Below are 15,841 nucleotides of genomic sequence, written 5' to 3' on the forward strand. Positions count from 1 at the left end.
TTAAGGATTTAAAGAGCGATCTGTCAGTGGGACGTCTCAGCTGTCAAAGCTGTCAGAGCTGCTTGCTGGCTGCAAAGAAGATACATTGTGGCCAATTTCGTTGGGGAAAAGAATTGGAAAGAATTGGAAAGCTACATTGTGTCCTCTATTTTTGTCTTTTTACTTAGTTTCTCTCTCCTGCTATTTTAAAAGGACAGTAACTGGCTAGGTGGTAACAGTGTCCACCTAGTGGGACTCCCTGTAACTACAGGAAAGGAATTTTCCACTTGTAAACAGGAACACCAGACGTGGGAAAGGAATTTGACCTTCACTTTGTTATGGCTGATGGTCAAAAAGACCAGTCAGTCTTGAGATCAGGGAAACCCTGGGTACACAGAAGGCAATCATCTGCTGGTTTGCCTGCATCGGCAACACAATCTAAGTCTGGTGGAATGTCTGAGGAAATTTTAGCCAGTGCTCTGTCTAAGATTAATGAATCGATACAGCAATTAAGTACAAGGGTGGGGGAGACGAATAGGAAAGTGGAAGAAACGAACCAGAAAGTGGACACTGCAAACAGGAAAATTGACTTAAATACAGAAACATTAGACAAGTTGGAGAAAAAAGTAAACAGTAACACGGAATCTATTCAGAGATTATTGCAAGACTCAAAGTCTATACAGGAAAAGACTGCTGCTGTAGAATTTAAATTGGGGCAATTGGAAACTGAAAAGGTACCAGACCTGCAGAAAGAGATTGCAGAACATAAGTTAACGTTGTCTATGATTGATCTTAAAGACAAACAAACGAATCTTAGAATTAGAGCTGTTCCTGAGTTGGAGAAAGGCACCTTGATAGACTTTTTGACACAAGAATTTCTGGATTTTTGGAAATCGGAATTGAAACAAGAGGACTTTAGGATTGTGAGGGCCTTTCGACTGGGGAAAGGAGGAAGAAAGATTAAAATAAGGGATTGTTTGATCACCCTCCGATCCAAAGAAGAAAGGGACAAAATTTTGGGCCTGCATTACGAAAAACCCTTGACAATCATACAATCAAAAGTGGAAATCTTTAAAGATATACCAAAACATCTTCTTGACTTAAGAAAGGATTTTGGAGACTTGGTAGACTTGTTGAGGAAAAATAAAATCCTTTTCAGGTGGGAATTCCCCCAAGGTCTATCCTTTAGTTTTAAAGGAAGAAAGACCAAGATTAGATCAGTGGAGGAAAAGAACAAGTTTTTGAGTGCATACGAAGAAGATCTACAGAAAGGACTGGGAAAAGACACTGCGATACCGGATAAGAGTCTGCAAAAAAAAGTGAAATCAACGCCACCGACAGACATAGACAATCTTCTTGGGGCTGTTGGAGGAGAAGGAGAGTAACTACAAAATGACACTACAAGTTTTAAGCTGGAATATTAACGGTCTAAATTCGTCGGCAAAAAGAGGGAGAGTATTTCATACACTGAAAAAAGAACATTTGGACTTGATTTGCTTACAAGAAACTCATGTGACAAGGCTACATCGGAAAATTTTGATAAATAAAAGATTGGGACAAGAATTCATTTCATCGGACAATGTAAAAAAAAGAGGGGTAGTACTTTATGCGAAGGAAAGCCTGTCACCAAAATTTATATTTAAAGATGATCAAGGAAGATATATAGCAATTGAAATTCAGTTCCAAGGACAGAAATTTTTGATAATAGGTGTATATGCACCAAATGAGGGAAAATCAGAATTCTTTAAGAAATTGCATGAAACTCTCCTGGATTATTTGGATTACAACATTATTTTGATGGGAGATATGAATGGAGTAGTGTCTACAAATATGGATAAAGCCCAAAGACAAACAGTGACAAAAGATGGAAGATTACCAAGGACATTCTTTGAAATGACTGACAATATGGATCTTGTAGATATTTGGCGAATAAAGAACCCCTTGGAAAGAGAGGGAACCTTCTTCTCTGAAGCAAATATGACATGGACAAGAATAGACCAAATCTGGATAACTAGAGGATTGGCCCCTAAGATTAAAAAAGTGGTGATTTGCCCGAAAATTTGCTCTGATCACAACCCAGTAAAGATTGAAATGATATCAACGCCAATTGGAGCTTTTAGATGGAGGATGAATGACACCTTATTTAGGAATGAGGAAATTATCAAAAAGGCTCAGAAGAATTTGAGAGACTATTTTGAGATAAATTTGAATACCATGACAGAAAAAAGAGTGATTTGGGATGCCAGCAAAGCGGTGATGAGAGGATTTTTGATACAACAAAACGCAATTAGAAAAAGATATCAAAATGAGAAGAGAGAAAAAATCTTGGAGAAAATTAAGGATGGAGAAAAAAGACTGAGGGCGAAACCGAACTCACAGGAGATTCTAAAAGAGATAAAGCTATACCAAGTACAATATATGAAATTGATGAACCAGGAGATAGAATGTAAGGTCAAACAGATGAAACAAAAGACCTTCGAATCGGCAAATAAATGTGGGAAATTACTGGCCTGGCAAATGAAAAAAAGACAAAAGCTGAATACGATTACGAACTTGGTAGTAGAAGGGAAGAACATACAGAATCCTGGAGAGATTCGGAAGTGCTTTCAGAACTATTTTAAACAGTTATATACGCAGGAGACTCAGAAAGAATTAGACATTGATCGATTTTTGAAAAATAATGGATTATAAAAAGTATCTCAAGAGAGTAAATCAATATTAAATTCTACAATATCTGATCAAGAGGTGGAAGGAGCCATTCAGAATATGAAATTGGGCAAATCTCCAGGACCGGATGGACTAACTGCAAAGTACTACAAAACTTTGAAAGAATGGTTATTGCAACCGCTGAAAGAACTTTGCAATGAAATACTACGGGGAGGAAAAGCACCCAAGTCGTGGAAAGAAGCATACATTACACTTATACCAAAAACAGAAGTGGAGAAGATACAGTTGAAGAACTACCGTCCCATATCCCTACTTAATGTGGATTACAAATTTTTTGCGGAAATTATGGCTAAAAGATTAAAAAATGTATTGGTAAAAGAGATTCATAAAGACCAGGCGGGCTTTCTCCCTGGGAGACATCTGTCAGATAATACTAGGAATAGTATCAATATTTTGGAAAAATTGCAAGTTAATATCAATACTAAAGCTGCCTTAATATTTGTAGATGCAGAGAAAGCGTTTGACAATATTTCTTGGAGTTTTATGAAGAAAAATTTGCAGGGGATGGGGGTAGGCCAAAGTTTTGAAAATGGTATAGGTGCAATCTATTCGGAACAAAAAGCTAAGCTTATTGTGAATAATGTAGTTACAGAAGAATTTAAGATAGAGAAAGGAACAAGACAGGGTTGCCCAATCTCCCCATTGCTTTTTATATCGGTCCTGGAGGTTTTGCTCAATATGATTAGAAAAGACCAATTGGTTAAAGGTATACAACTCGGAGCTAAACAGTACAAATTGAAAGCTTTCGCTGATGATTTAGTTTTGACATTACAGGAGCCAGAAGCTAGCACAAAAAGAGTATTACAATTAATCCAAGAATTTGGTCAAGTAGCAGGTTTCAAATTAAACAAGACGAAAACTAAGGTATTAGAGAAAAACCTTACAGAGATTGAGAAGGAGAGGTTTCAGAAAGAGACAGGATTAACAATAGTTAATAAAGTGAAATATCTAGGGGTGAATATGACTGCCAAAAATGTGAATTTGTTTAAAGATAATTATGAAAAATGTTGGTCAGAAGTGAAGAAGGATTTAGAAATATGGTCAAAATTGAAGTTATCATTGTTGGGCCGAATTGCTGCGATAAAGATGAATGTATTGCCTAGAATGTTGTTTTTGTTTCAAACATTGCAAATTGTGGACAAAATGGACTGTTTCAAGAGGTGGCAAAGAGATATTTCCAAATTTATCTGGCAGGGCAAAAAGCCTAGAATAAAATTTAGGATATTAACAGATGCGAAGGAAAGAGGGGGATTTGCCCTGCCAGATCTTAAACTTTACTATGAATCAGCCGCTTTTTGTTGGCTGAAAGATTGGCTACTTCTTGAAAATGTGGACATTTTAGATCTAGAAGGTTTTGATAATGTGTTTGGATGGCATGCATATTTATGGTATGACAAAGTTAAAGCGCATAAGGCCTTTAAGAATCATATTGTCAGGAAAGCATTGTTTAATGTTTGGGTGAGATATAAGGATTTGTTGGAAAGTAAAACACCAAGGTGGCTGTCACCAATGGAGGCAAAGGCATTGAAAAAAACTAATATGGAGACAAACTGGCCAAAATATTGTGAAATTTTAGAACAAGTTGGAGATAAATTAAAATTGCAGAGTTTTGACAAATTAAAAACTAAAGTTCGAGATTGGCTTCACTATTATCAAATAAGGGAGGTTTTTAACCTAGATAAAAAGACTGGTTTCCAGGAGGAAAAATCTAAACTGGAAACGGAATTGTTAGAACCTAAAACTAAAAATCTGTCAAGAATGTATAATCTGCTGTTGAAATGGAATACACAGGATGAAATGGTTAAGTCTGCTATGATTAAATGGGCACAAGATGTTGGGCATAATATTATGTTTGCTGACTGGGAACGGTTATGGACCACAGGTATGAAGTTTACAGTTTGTAATGTATTAAGAGAAAATATAATGAAAATGATCTATAGGTGGTACTTAACCCCAGTAAAGCTAGCCAAAATCTGTCATTTGCCCGAAAATAAATGTTGGAAATGCAAAGAAAATGAAGGAACCTTTTTCCACCTTTGGTGGACGTGCCCAAAGATCAAGGCCTTCTGGGAAATGATATATAATGAATTAAAAAAGGTATTGAAATACACTTTTGTGAACAAACCAGAGGCTTTCCTCTTGGGCATGGTCGGCCAATTGGTGCGAAGGGAAGACAGGAATTTTTTTATGTATGCGACAGCAGCGGCAAGAATACTTATTGGGAAATACTGGAAGACACAAGAATTGCCTACCCGAGAAGAATGGCAGAGGAAAGTGATGGACTATATGGAACTGGCTGAGATGACCGGCAGAATTCGAGATCAGGAAGAAGGGTTGATGGAAGAAGACTGGAAAAAATTTAAAATATATCTTCAGAAACACTGTAATATAAAAGAATGTTAGAAAAAGGTTGGAGAAGAATACTAGACCGTATTGGCAGACAGGGTATAATGGAATAAGTAAATATGAAGTGTAAAATGAGGATAGAGGAGAATTAAATACTTTCGAATGTTAAAATAAGTAAAAGAAAAGAAGGTTTGAAGGATTTGCTGGAGATACGATTTAAACTAGAATACAAAGCAGGGAGGTGAGAGGAAGTCATGGAAACAAGTAAAAGGGAAAATGGTTGTAATGGTCTAATTTGATTTTTGTTACTTTCTACTGTGATTTTTTGTTTTTTTCATTTCTTTTTTACTGTCTGTTTTTTGTAAGATGTATGTGGTTTTTTTTTCTTTTCTATATTTCTTTTGTAACTTTAAAATTGGAATAAATATTCTTTTAAAAAAAAGGATTTGTTGAGTTAATTATTAGATTAAATTAGGCTAGGATGAATTTTTTAATAAAAATTGAGAAAGATGGAAAGAATTTGCTGAAATAACTAATTAAACTAGAATACAAAAAGGGAGGTGTGAGGAAGTCAATGAAACAAGCAAATGGAAGTTTTAGGTATGTAAGTTGGGATTTGTGTGGGTTTTTTTTCTTTTTATCTTTTTGTTGTATTGTTGTATTGATTTTTGTGGTTTTTCTTTTTTTGTCTATTATACTGTTGTTTTTTAATGTTTTTTAAAATGTTTTTCTTCTTATAATTCTGAAAACTACTAATATTATTTTTTTAAAAATTATTTTTTGTTCTACAGCCACTCAAAATTTGGGGTGACTGTTGCTTTAAAAACAAACATGTTTTCTATGTGAAATTTGTAAAAGGTATTCCCAATTTTTTTTTTCATCCAACTCCTTATCCTAAGGCAGAATCTGGTTTAGACAAACACTCTTAACAGATTAGTTTACATCACTGATTCCAGGGGAAGTTCCAAAAAATCATAATGTGTCCCAACTGCAAAAAAGAAAAGGAAGGAAGGAAGGAAGGAAGGAAAATAAAGATGAAAAAAGCATTAAGGAATGTCCCAGTTATACTTTTTGCCAAGACAAAAGGAGATCAAGGAGAGCCATAGCCACAGTTCATGATATCTAAAAGAATTTCACCTTTTAAAATGTTATTCATTCAAGAAGCAGAGAATAAGTCAAGGATTACTGGGGTGAGGGTGGGGAGCAGTAAAAGGCATGCAAGAACTAAAGGTTTTCCAGAAGCTCAGTTTCTTAATTGCATGTAGTTTCACAAATAAATGTTTTTGTTCCAAATACATACATACATACATACATACTGACTTAGATGAACTAAAGGTCTGACTTAATATAAGGCAGGAAGCCTTTCACTTTCTTAACTGCAGAGTAAATGTGAGGCTGTATTTAAGAGCAAAAGAGCAAGAAACTTTTTATCTGAGCAACAGAGAAATGTAGACAAGAATGTATTAAGTATGGCATCATAGGAACAACACATGTCTACTCTATAGCAGTCCCATCCAATAGGTTGATGTTATATTTAAACCCATAAAAGGTGAAATGCAATCATGGTTCGAAAGCTTGAAAGCTATTTTTTCCTTTCCTTTCCAACTGCATGGCGTTCAGTGCAATTACAGATTCTAATCTCTGTCTTTCTCTCTTACACACACACATATAATTCTATGTTGCTCATGTTTTTCAATCTTTTCCCTATTCCACCTGTTTATCCCAAAGTAGGGTAATCTATCTCTAATGTAGTCCTGGCAAATATATGTATGATATACACCTACTCCTTGACAAGGTAGGATATCCCATAATCCTCATGATTGCTGCACTTCTTCAATCCATTCAAAATTTCAGCAGAATGGCGTCATGATCCCTATTGGCATGAGGTTTTATGGGCAATAAAGTACATGGATGGGCTCATTTTACAAAATAAGTGGGACACATGTGCTTCCCAGGGTATCTGGTAGAAGTTTTCCCTATTCTTCAGTAGGAAAGTAAATCACTTGGAATGTAATCAGTTAATAAAAGAGCAGCCCTCCCTTATGAGTTCATTATTAGATATCAAGTTCAGCACCCCCAAGAGGTAAGCTTGTGGTATGTTACATTTCCATTACCTTATTGAAAAGAGCTTGCACTCAATCAGATTAGGGGCAGGCAAAACCTTTTTGTCATGATATATTTTTTTTTGCAGTACGACATTTCATTTCAGAGAACAGAGGCATTCTATTAAGATCCATAACTGTATTTGAAAATATGTGTGCAAACCCCATCTCTGATATAGATATTACCTCTAAGTTGCATTTACTTTTCATTATATAATCTCTCTAGCCCAGATGGCAGTTCTCATACTAATATTCAAAAAAGTACATCAAAAAGAGCCACGTTGCTGAAGAACAGCAGCTTCAAATGCACGAAAATATTAGCAATATCTGTGTCCTTATCTATTATTGCTTCAGGAATTCTGAATTCCAGGGAGATGAGCTATCTTCATAAAGATGCTCTTAGGATAAACCTCTTCCTGCACTGGGGCGCCAATTGCTCTGGTGTTAACCTTACTACTTTCTCAACTTACTGAGTATAAATGGTGCATGACTAGTGTAACAATGTGAGTCTCAAATCTGATCATATTTCCTGGTTCTGTGCTTTGGGAATTCGAAAGATTTTTCTATCTATTTTTTTTTTTAAAAAAAAGTCTATTCTACCTTTCAGTAGAATAGGACTTGCCGATCGCATGGTCAGCGGTTCGAACCTCCGCGGCGGGGTGCGCTCCCATCGTTCGGTCCCAGCGCCTGCCAACCTAGCAGTTCGAAAGCACCCCCGGGTGCAAGTAGATAAATAGGGACCACTTACCAGCGGGAAGGTAAACGGCGTTCCGTGTGCTGCGCTGGCTCGCCAGGTGCAGCTTGTCTCGCTGGCCACGTGACCCGGAAGTGTCTTTGGACAGCGCTGGCTCCCAGCCTCTAGAGTGAGATGAGCGCACAACCCTAGAGTCTGTCAAGACTGGCCCGTACGGGCAGGGGTACCTTTACCTTACCTTTCAGTATAAAACGGTCAATGCAGTCAGCAACAAAGATGTCAGTTGAAACAATCAATTAAAGCAATACATTAAAAATCCAATATATAACCAAAATGTAAGAAAGTGGTGTGTATACAGGGGAGGGATGATAGTGAAGAAATAGTGAGAATGATAAAAACAGCACTGACAAACGTAATAAAATATCTATTTCAAAGCCTGCAGGAATAGAATTGGCTTACTCTGATGCCTAAAAGTTAACAAAATAGAAATGATGTTAATAAAGACCCTTCCCAGGAATGGGGTGGCAGCTCACAGGAACCGGTGTGTGTGTTTGTGTGTGTGGAGTGTGGCACCTTCATCCCTCATGCCTAGCCATTTGTGTATAACTGTGGCCAGCTGCAGGGGGTGATGGAATCGCCCGCCAAAATTCAAACTTAAACTGGCCTATGGTGGCCTAGTTCAAGGAAAGAGTTTTGGCAGTAAACCAGGGAAACCAAGGCTTCCCTCAGGTCCACCACTGGAGCATTTAAATGGACTGTGATGTCTAGCAGTAGTACAGTCAATAGCTGAGCAAATGGGGAATTTGGCTCTGTCCTCAGGACCATCAGGTAATACTTGGTATGTTGTTGTTGGCTAGGGATTTTACTGGTGAATAATTGTAACCTGAGAAATAGTAGGGTAGATATATACAAAACAAAATATCTGTATATTGGGCAAGGGAAACCTCACTGTTCTAGGTCAGCTACCTAGACATCATTCTAAGCAATGGTCATCACTGGATGGTTCAGCCTTCCTGGTGAAGATGTTGCTTTATCTGGAGCAAATATCCTTGTTTGTTGTATGTTGACATATTTATTCTCGGCAACTATTCATGATAATCTGTGATGAGGGCCTGCCCAGCCCCCTTGAATTAAAGCGATCATTAGCACCAGCAATTGGGCAGTTGTCCAGGCATCAAGGAAGCCCCCCAGTGACCCTTCAAATCTCATCTATCACTTTTGCATGATGAAATTTTGATAGGCAAGTCATTGCAGCGATTGATGTTGCCAACAGCCATAGCCTGTTCTGGACTCTCAAGGTTTGTTCACATGATCAATCTGTTCCCAAACTTGTTAACTTAATTTCCTTGAGCTAAGAAAGCTTTATAATTCTTCATGAACATGGAGAGAGGAGGCAAGCCAGAGAACAAATTATTATGCAAGGGACATTCCTGTACTAGGTTGAGTGTACTGGCTATTCCCTACCGTTCTTGTCTAATATAGCAAAGTAAAATATCCATCCTTGGTTTAACTCCTCTGATAAACTTACTTGTGACTGTCGTTGCTCCACAGAATGTGATTATGTAATGACCCTGTTCACGTGACCCATGCATAGATACTTCAGTTCAACAAATGCATTTAAAGTCTTTAATGCTCCGTTAACAGTTCAGAATGAGGTCAACCGATTCATTTCATGCATGCAAGGTATTGTATCATTGCCTGTTGAAACACAGCTCTGTGAAATGCCGTCTGCTAATTATGGCAACCTGTTTATGGGAAGAGCTTTTCTGCATAGTTCCCGCACTTTTCTCCATGCCTTTACGAATCACAAAAGAGGGTTTGCATCTTTGTGACAACATGATTGAAAGTGCAGCTACATCATTGATAGCTTATCAAGTGGCTCAGCTTCTGTGTGACTGTATGTCAAGCAACAAATGTGCTCTTATTTGCCTGTATGAACTGAGCTCGAAGTAGGTGTTAAAAGTAGAATGAAGAAGAAATGCAGGTCACAGGCACACCATACATTGAAAGCATTCTTATACTACTTTAACACTCATCGTTTCCCAGCCACCAAGAAAGAAAAAAGAAAATCCTGGAAACTACTTATCAAGGTATAGTTCCCATGAATATTTGGGGGAAGCGATGTCTGTCAAAGTGGTATAATAATGTTTTAAATGTATAGAGGTAAAAGGTAAAGGACCCCTGGATGGTTAAGTTCAGGCAAAGGCGATTATGGGGTTGCAGTGCTCATTTCGTTTAAGGCCAAGGGAGCCGATGTATGTCCACAGACAGCTTTCCGAGTCATGTGGCCAGCATGACTGAACCGCTTCTGGCCCAATGGAACACCATGACAGAAACCAAAGCACATGTAAATGCTGTTTACCTTTCCGCTGCATTGGTACCTATTTATCTACTTGCACTAGTGTGCTTTTGAACTGCTAGGTTGGCAGGAGCGGTGACAGAGCAACAGGAGCTCACACTGTCACATGGATTTGAACCACTGCCTACCCGATCAGCAAGCCCAAGAGGCTCAGTGGTCTAGACCACAGCACCACCAACTCCTTTTTTCTTCTTCTTTTTACCTTTTTAAATTTATGGTACAGGTGTGACCATAGACTCCTGTTTGAAAAGGTGTCTTTGTTCTTATGACCCTCTCTTGGAGATATCACAACCCTAGGAGTGGCTAACCTGATGCTGTTGAACTACAACTCCCATCATCCCTGACTGTTGGCCATGCTGGCCGGGGCTGATGGTAGTTGGAATCTAACAGCATTAAGAGGACCACAGACTATCCATGCCTGCTCTAAACCCCACCCCCTATTACACCATAAAAGATATGACTGCAGCAGAAAGCAGAGGCAAGGCAAAATCTCAGATATCCTCCTAAAGCTTTCACTCACAGTAGTATGTCATCCTGTTATTAAAATATGTATCTGAAGAATAAAGACTAAAGGCATGCCCTTATCTAATGCAGAATTTGTTCACTTTTACACTGCATTGTTTTTAGTGACAGCTCATTGTTTGAATATTTCCTTAAGTTCTGTTATTCAGACATCACCTTCAGAAATATCTGTGTGCCTAATTTTCTTTTAAGGGATTTCTTAAAATATATATTTTTGCTCAATGACAAGTATATACATGTGTATATATGTGTATAAATGAATATTGTGATTCTGTGGACTCTAGTGTACTTTGAAAAATAAAGAGTTTTCAAATCATGTTAAAGATTTTCAAGGTAGACAGTTCAATCCTGTTCATCAGGGATAGCTGATAGAGTACCCTCCAGATGTCATTGGACTACAACTCCTATCTTCCTTGACCATTGGTCATTCTGGCTCAGTTGTTCCCAACAGCCACCATGTTGGCTGCCCCTGCTGTACATGTCAACTCAGAAGTACCTTTATTTTGAATGAGGCCTTTCCAAGCTAAGTGTGTATTGGATTGCAGTCTAAAACTCTTTACATACATGTGGTGTGGAAACTTCTTTACATGGTACAATCCCAAACAGTTGCAGTTTATGGGATGTGGCAATATGTCGGTGAACATCAGGACTACATGGGCATGGTTCTTTTCAATATATTTTCATTCTATCTTCTTTCCAGATAGCATGATGACAGGGTGGAAGTAACATGAGACTGAGTAGAGGAAAAACCCACATTATCTTGACTGCCTTGCCAGAGTGGTGCATGCTCTATTTATCTCCTGCTTGGACTACTGCAATGCGCTCTACGTGGGGCTACCTTTGAAGGTGACTCGGAAACTGCAAATAATCCAGAATGTGGCAGCTAGACCGGTGACTGGGAGTGGCCACCGAGACCATATAACACTGGTCCTGAAAGATCTGCATTGGCTCCCAGTACGTTTCCGAGCACAATTCAAAGTGTTGGTGCTGATGTTTAAAGCCCTAAACTCGGCCCAGTATACCTGAAGGAGCGTTTCCACCTCCATTGTTCAGCCCGGACACTGAGGTCCAGCGCCTAGGGCCTTCTGGCGGTTCCCTCACTGTGAGAAGTGAAGTTACAGGGAACCAGGCAGAGGACCTTCTCGGTAGTGGCACCTGCCCTGTGGAACGCCCTCCCAAGGAAATAAGCAACTATCTTACTTCTAAAAGACATCTTAGGGCAGCCCTGTTTAGGGAAGTTTTTAATGTTTAATGCTGTATTGTGTTTTTAACATTCGGTTGGGAAATGCAGCCAGATGGGCGAGGCATAATTAATCAATATTATTATTATTATTATTATTATTATTATTATTATTATTATTATATCTACTCAATGCTGCCTTGGATATAATTTACTAAAGGGGTAGGATCTGAGTCATAGGAAGTGCACTGACATCACAGATGATAGCACACTTATCAATTTACCATCTTTCAAGCTTTCTCCCAGAATAACTCTTTTGTGTTACTAATGGCATTGGGAACAGTGCATTGAATAAATTCATAGAAACCCTTAGAAGTTTGTTGCCACTGATGAAGTTATGGTAGCCTTTCAAACTTTTTTTCTTAGTAGGCCAGGGCACATCTTAGCAATTTGATCTAAATAATGGCTGTTGTTCATTTCTGTCTTCATTGCTCTTTTTAGACTTTAACTAAAAGCTAGAGGGTTTTTTTTTTTTGGTAATAATTTGCTCCTTTAGTCTCATTTAGAGATAAAAAGCATTATTGTATCCAGCCAACTGAACTTCAAAAGGACAATTTATGACAATGTTTTCCATTTACAGTTCCTATAGAGTTTCTTTCTGAGATTCGTATAGACTTCTTTTAGAAATGAAGTAAAACTAGTTCAACTGGCCATTTCAGAAAAGATCTACAGAAAATTGGCCCATTTTCCCCCTTTTGAATCTCCTAACGTTTTTTTTTCCCCAAAGAACTCCTCATTTTAGAATTCTGTGACTCCTTTCCTTAGAAATGTGTGTGGCTTTTCTATATATATATAATGGAAAACTTAAGCAAGTTTTTTTGAAGCCCTCAGAAAGAGTTTTGGAAGAGCCACAAGCTGGTCCCTTTTCCAGATGAAAGTTCTTCTCATATGTCTTCAAAAGACATAATGAATATAAACTAGCTATAGAAATGGGATTACACTGATGTCAAGAGGCCCTCTCTTCCTATTCTTCACATCTATATGCTATTTCATTCAAATATCCTGGGATACTTACTGTATTAACCTTTGTGCTGTTTCCTACACTTGCTTTATGATCCTTCAGGGACCCTTTTGATTTCACTGTCGGCATATCCCCTTTATTCTGTTGATATGCTACTGACACTCTTCTTCCGTTTCCTTCCATATTGTTTTCATGCAGTTCTGCTTTTCTCTGATACTATGTGCTGGAGCAGATGTTATGAGCAGAAAACTATGAAAGCTGATGGCCAAAAAAGTTCTTGAAATACAAGTTGTCTCTCAAATTTTGGAAATATGAGCACAGAAAATATGCCAGCCAGTAATATGATGGGTCACACCAGTATATAATAGTAGTATCATTTCTGATAACTTCAAAAACTTCTGGATATCATTCTTTTTTTAAAAAAGGGAAAAAAGTAAGCCTTGCCAGTGGGTATCCTAAAATAGAGTTGCGTGTCGAGGTCCCCAGGTCCACCCGAATAACTCACACATCACACAGAAATTTTTGTTTAAGATTTTTGGCATAATTTTGGCCACAACTTTATTAAAATACAAATTTGTGAGTGGTTGCGTAGGCATTGGTTGCGACTATCTGCCCCCACCATGGGGGACAGACTGACATTCCGCACGATGCAAAAGTCAGAATGGGGGAATACACTTGGGGGTTATGTGGAGCAGGGAACCTGTCCTCACCCCAAATGCAACCAGGAGTTCATTGCTTTGGCCCGAGCCCCCTTGACAGAGTGGACAAGCAATAGTTAGCTCCCAATTCCTTTAACGGAATCCCTTGCAGCAGCAGCATTAGAGGGGCAGGCACAGCCAATCCATGCCCCTCAACCAACCAAACCATAAACCAATGCCTAACCGCGAACCTTACAAGTTGTGACGATTTGCTATGCAGTAGGCAAAAACCAAATGGCCCCAGCCAATCAGCCAGATGGACAAAATTCCTACCAGGCCCCCGCTGCAAAGCAGACGACCCCATGACAGGCATAGCAAGGTCAAAGCGAACAACCCTATTCTAGGGAGGGAGGGACGGGCAATCCGATGCACGTGCGAAAAGAGGAAGCCCTAGCCTTGTGCAAGGAGTTTTACTATTTCTGGCTGTCAATCAATAAATGGCAACATTAACTTCTTCCCAACAACAAAGGAAGCCCCAATCGCATCAGTGGCCAACGATCAATTAGCCCGCCCCCAACTTTGGAGTGTCCTGGCGGCCCCCACCACAACACGTGCTCTCCATGAAGGAGAACACGCTTTGCCATATTTCAAAAGTGAAAATCCTGACAGAAAAGTTGTTGAGCTTCTGTTGCAAAATCGCAAAGAAATTGGACATTTTTGAGCTATTTCTAAAGAAAATCTGCAAAAACAACACTGCCTACATTGGCTGCCATATGTCCAGTTTTACCAGATACTATGCCAATTTCTGCCCGGACACTGTTTGCAGCTGCAGTATTCCAGATATGTTCAATAAAATCTGAATGTATGGCAACCCTATAAATGAAATAACTCATTAACCAGTCACCTGGGTAAATAGATAAATTGTAGCCATGCTGAATTTAGCATCCCCCACCTTTTCCCCCACTTGGTAGCCAAATATTATTTTCCAGATTTTTCAAAACTTTAAATAAGTCTATTTTCATACAATGCTGAAAGACCTTTACTAGGTTTTTGCAATTCAAATGAAATCTGGCCACTGAGTAGACTAAAGGGGGGGGGGTTAGCTCTCTTCCACTTTCTAACTTGCATAAACGGCATTCACATGTGCACAAAAATAGCACAGGAGAGGTTTGTTACTAAAGGACTATGGCACAGAGCCAGGTTTGCATCAGCAGCTTTGGTGTTAGAAAGCAGAATGCACTTTCCTTCATGACAGGAAATAAATATATTGCCAATCATTCTGCTAATCAATTTGATTCCACTATTTATTTATTTATTTATTCATCTTTCCTCTCTTTTTGATTTCAAAAAAGTTTAAATGTTAAACTTGAAGATTTCTGAACAGCTGTCTATTCCTTAAATAATAGATCAGGTTTTAAGAAAGACTTTGAACAATATCCAACATTCATCACACTCAGCTGAAATTAGTGAACCTAAGTTGAAGAGTACAACGTCATCAAGCTGCTAGAATTGACTTAAGACACTAGAAATAATATTTTCATTCATTATTGAGGCTGCCAAAACATAAATAGAAACCCTGTGGATGAGATAAGCATCTGTGTCAAATAGTAAAGAACAACTCAGCTGTAGGTGGGTCAAAATGGTGCCAAGAAATTTAGAATATGGTTCGGTATTGGCCTCCATTCTCAAGGACTTATGCGTGTCTCTCTTTCATCACTAATAAACAATTACAATAGCTACTTGTCACATAGAACAATACACAGAACAAAATCTAGAATCATATTGTACCTGAGGATGCTGAATTTCCTTCCCATAAGGAAACATAGGATAGTCCTCTTTACCTCTCCTGTATGCTTGTTTTTTCACTTCAGATTTTCTAAAGGAAAATAGATTTGTCCACACATGATTTGGTCAGTGATTCATACCATTAATACAATATTCATTTTAATATGAATGCAGAATGGTGATGTGTAATCAATACTGATACAAAGCTCATTATTTTGCATTGCATGTTTTTGTTTCCTTGGCAACAATTTCTCTATCTCTCTTGACAAAAAATCTCCGTTTGGAGTAATTCCAATGGATAAATGTCACTTGTACCTGTGTGCTTGTGTTCCATAGTTAAGCTTTTCCTACTATGGTCCCCAGGTGCTATTGGCTTGGCCAAAGATTCTAAATGCAGATTGCCAAATTCTCTTTATAGTTCAGTCTCAACTTTATAACAGTGCACTTCATTACCCTGAGAACTGTACTGTCTATTTAGCTAAGAGAAT

Source organism: Podarcis pityusensis, assembly GCF_964106645.2.
Source record: "Podarcis pityusensis genome assembly, chromosome: 4".
NCBI lineage: Eukaryota > Metazoa > Chordata > Lepidosauria > Squamata > Lacertidae > Podarcis > Podarcis pityusensis.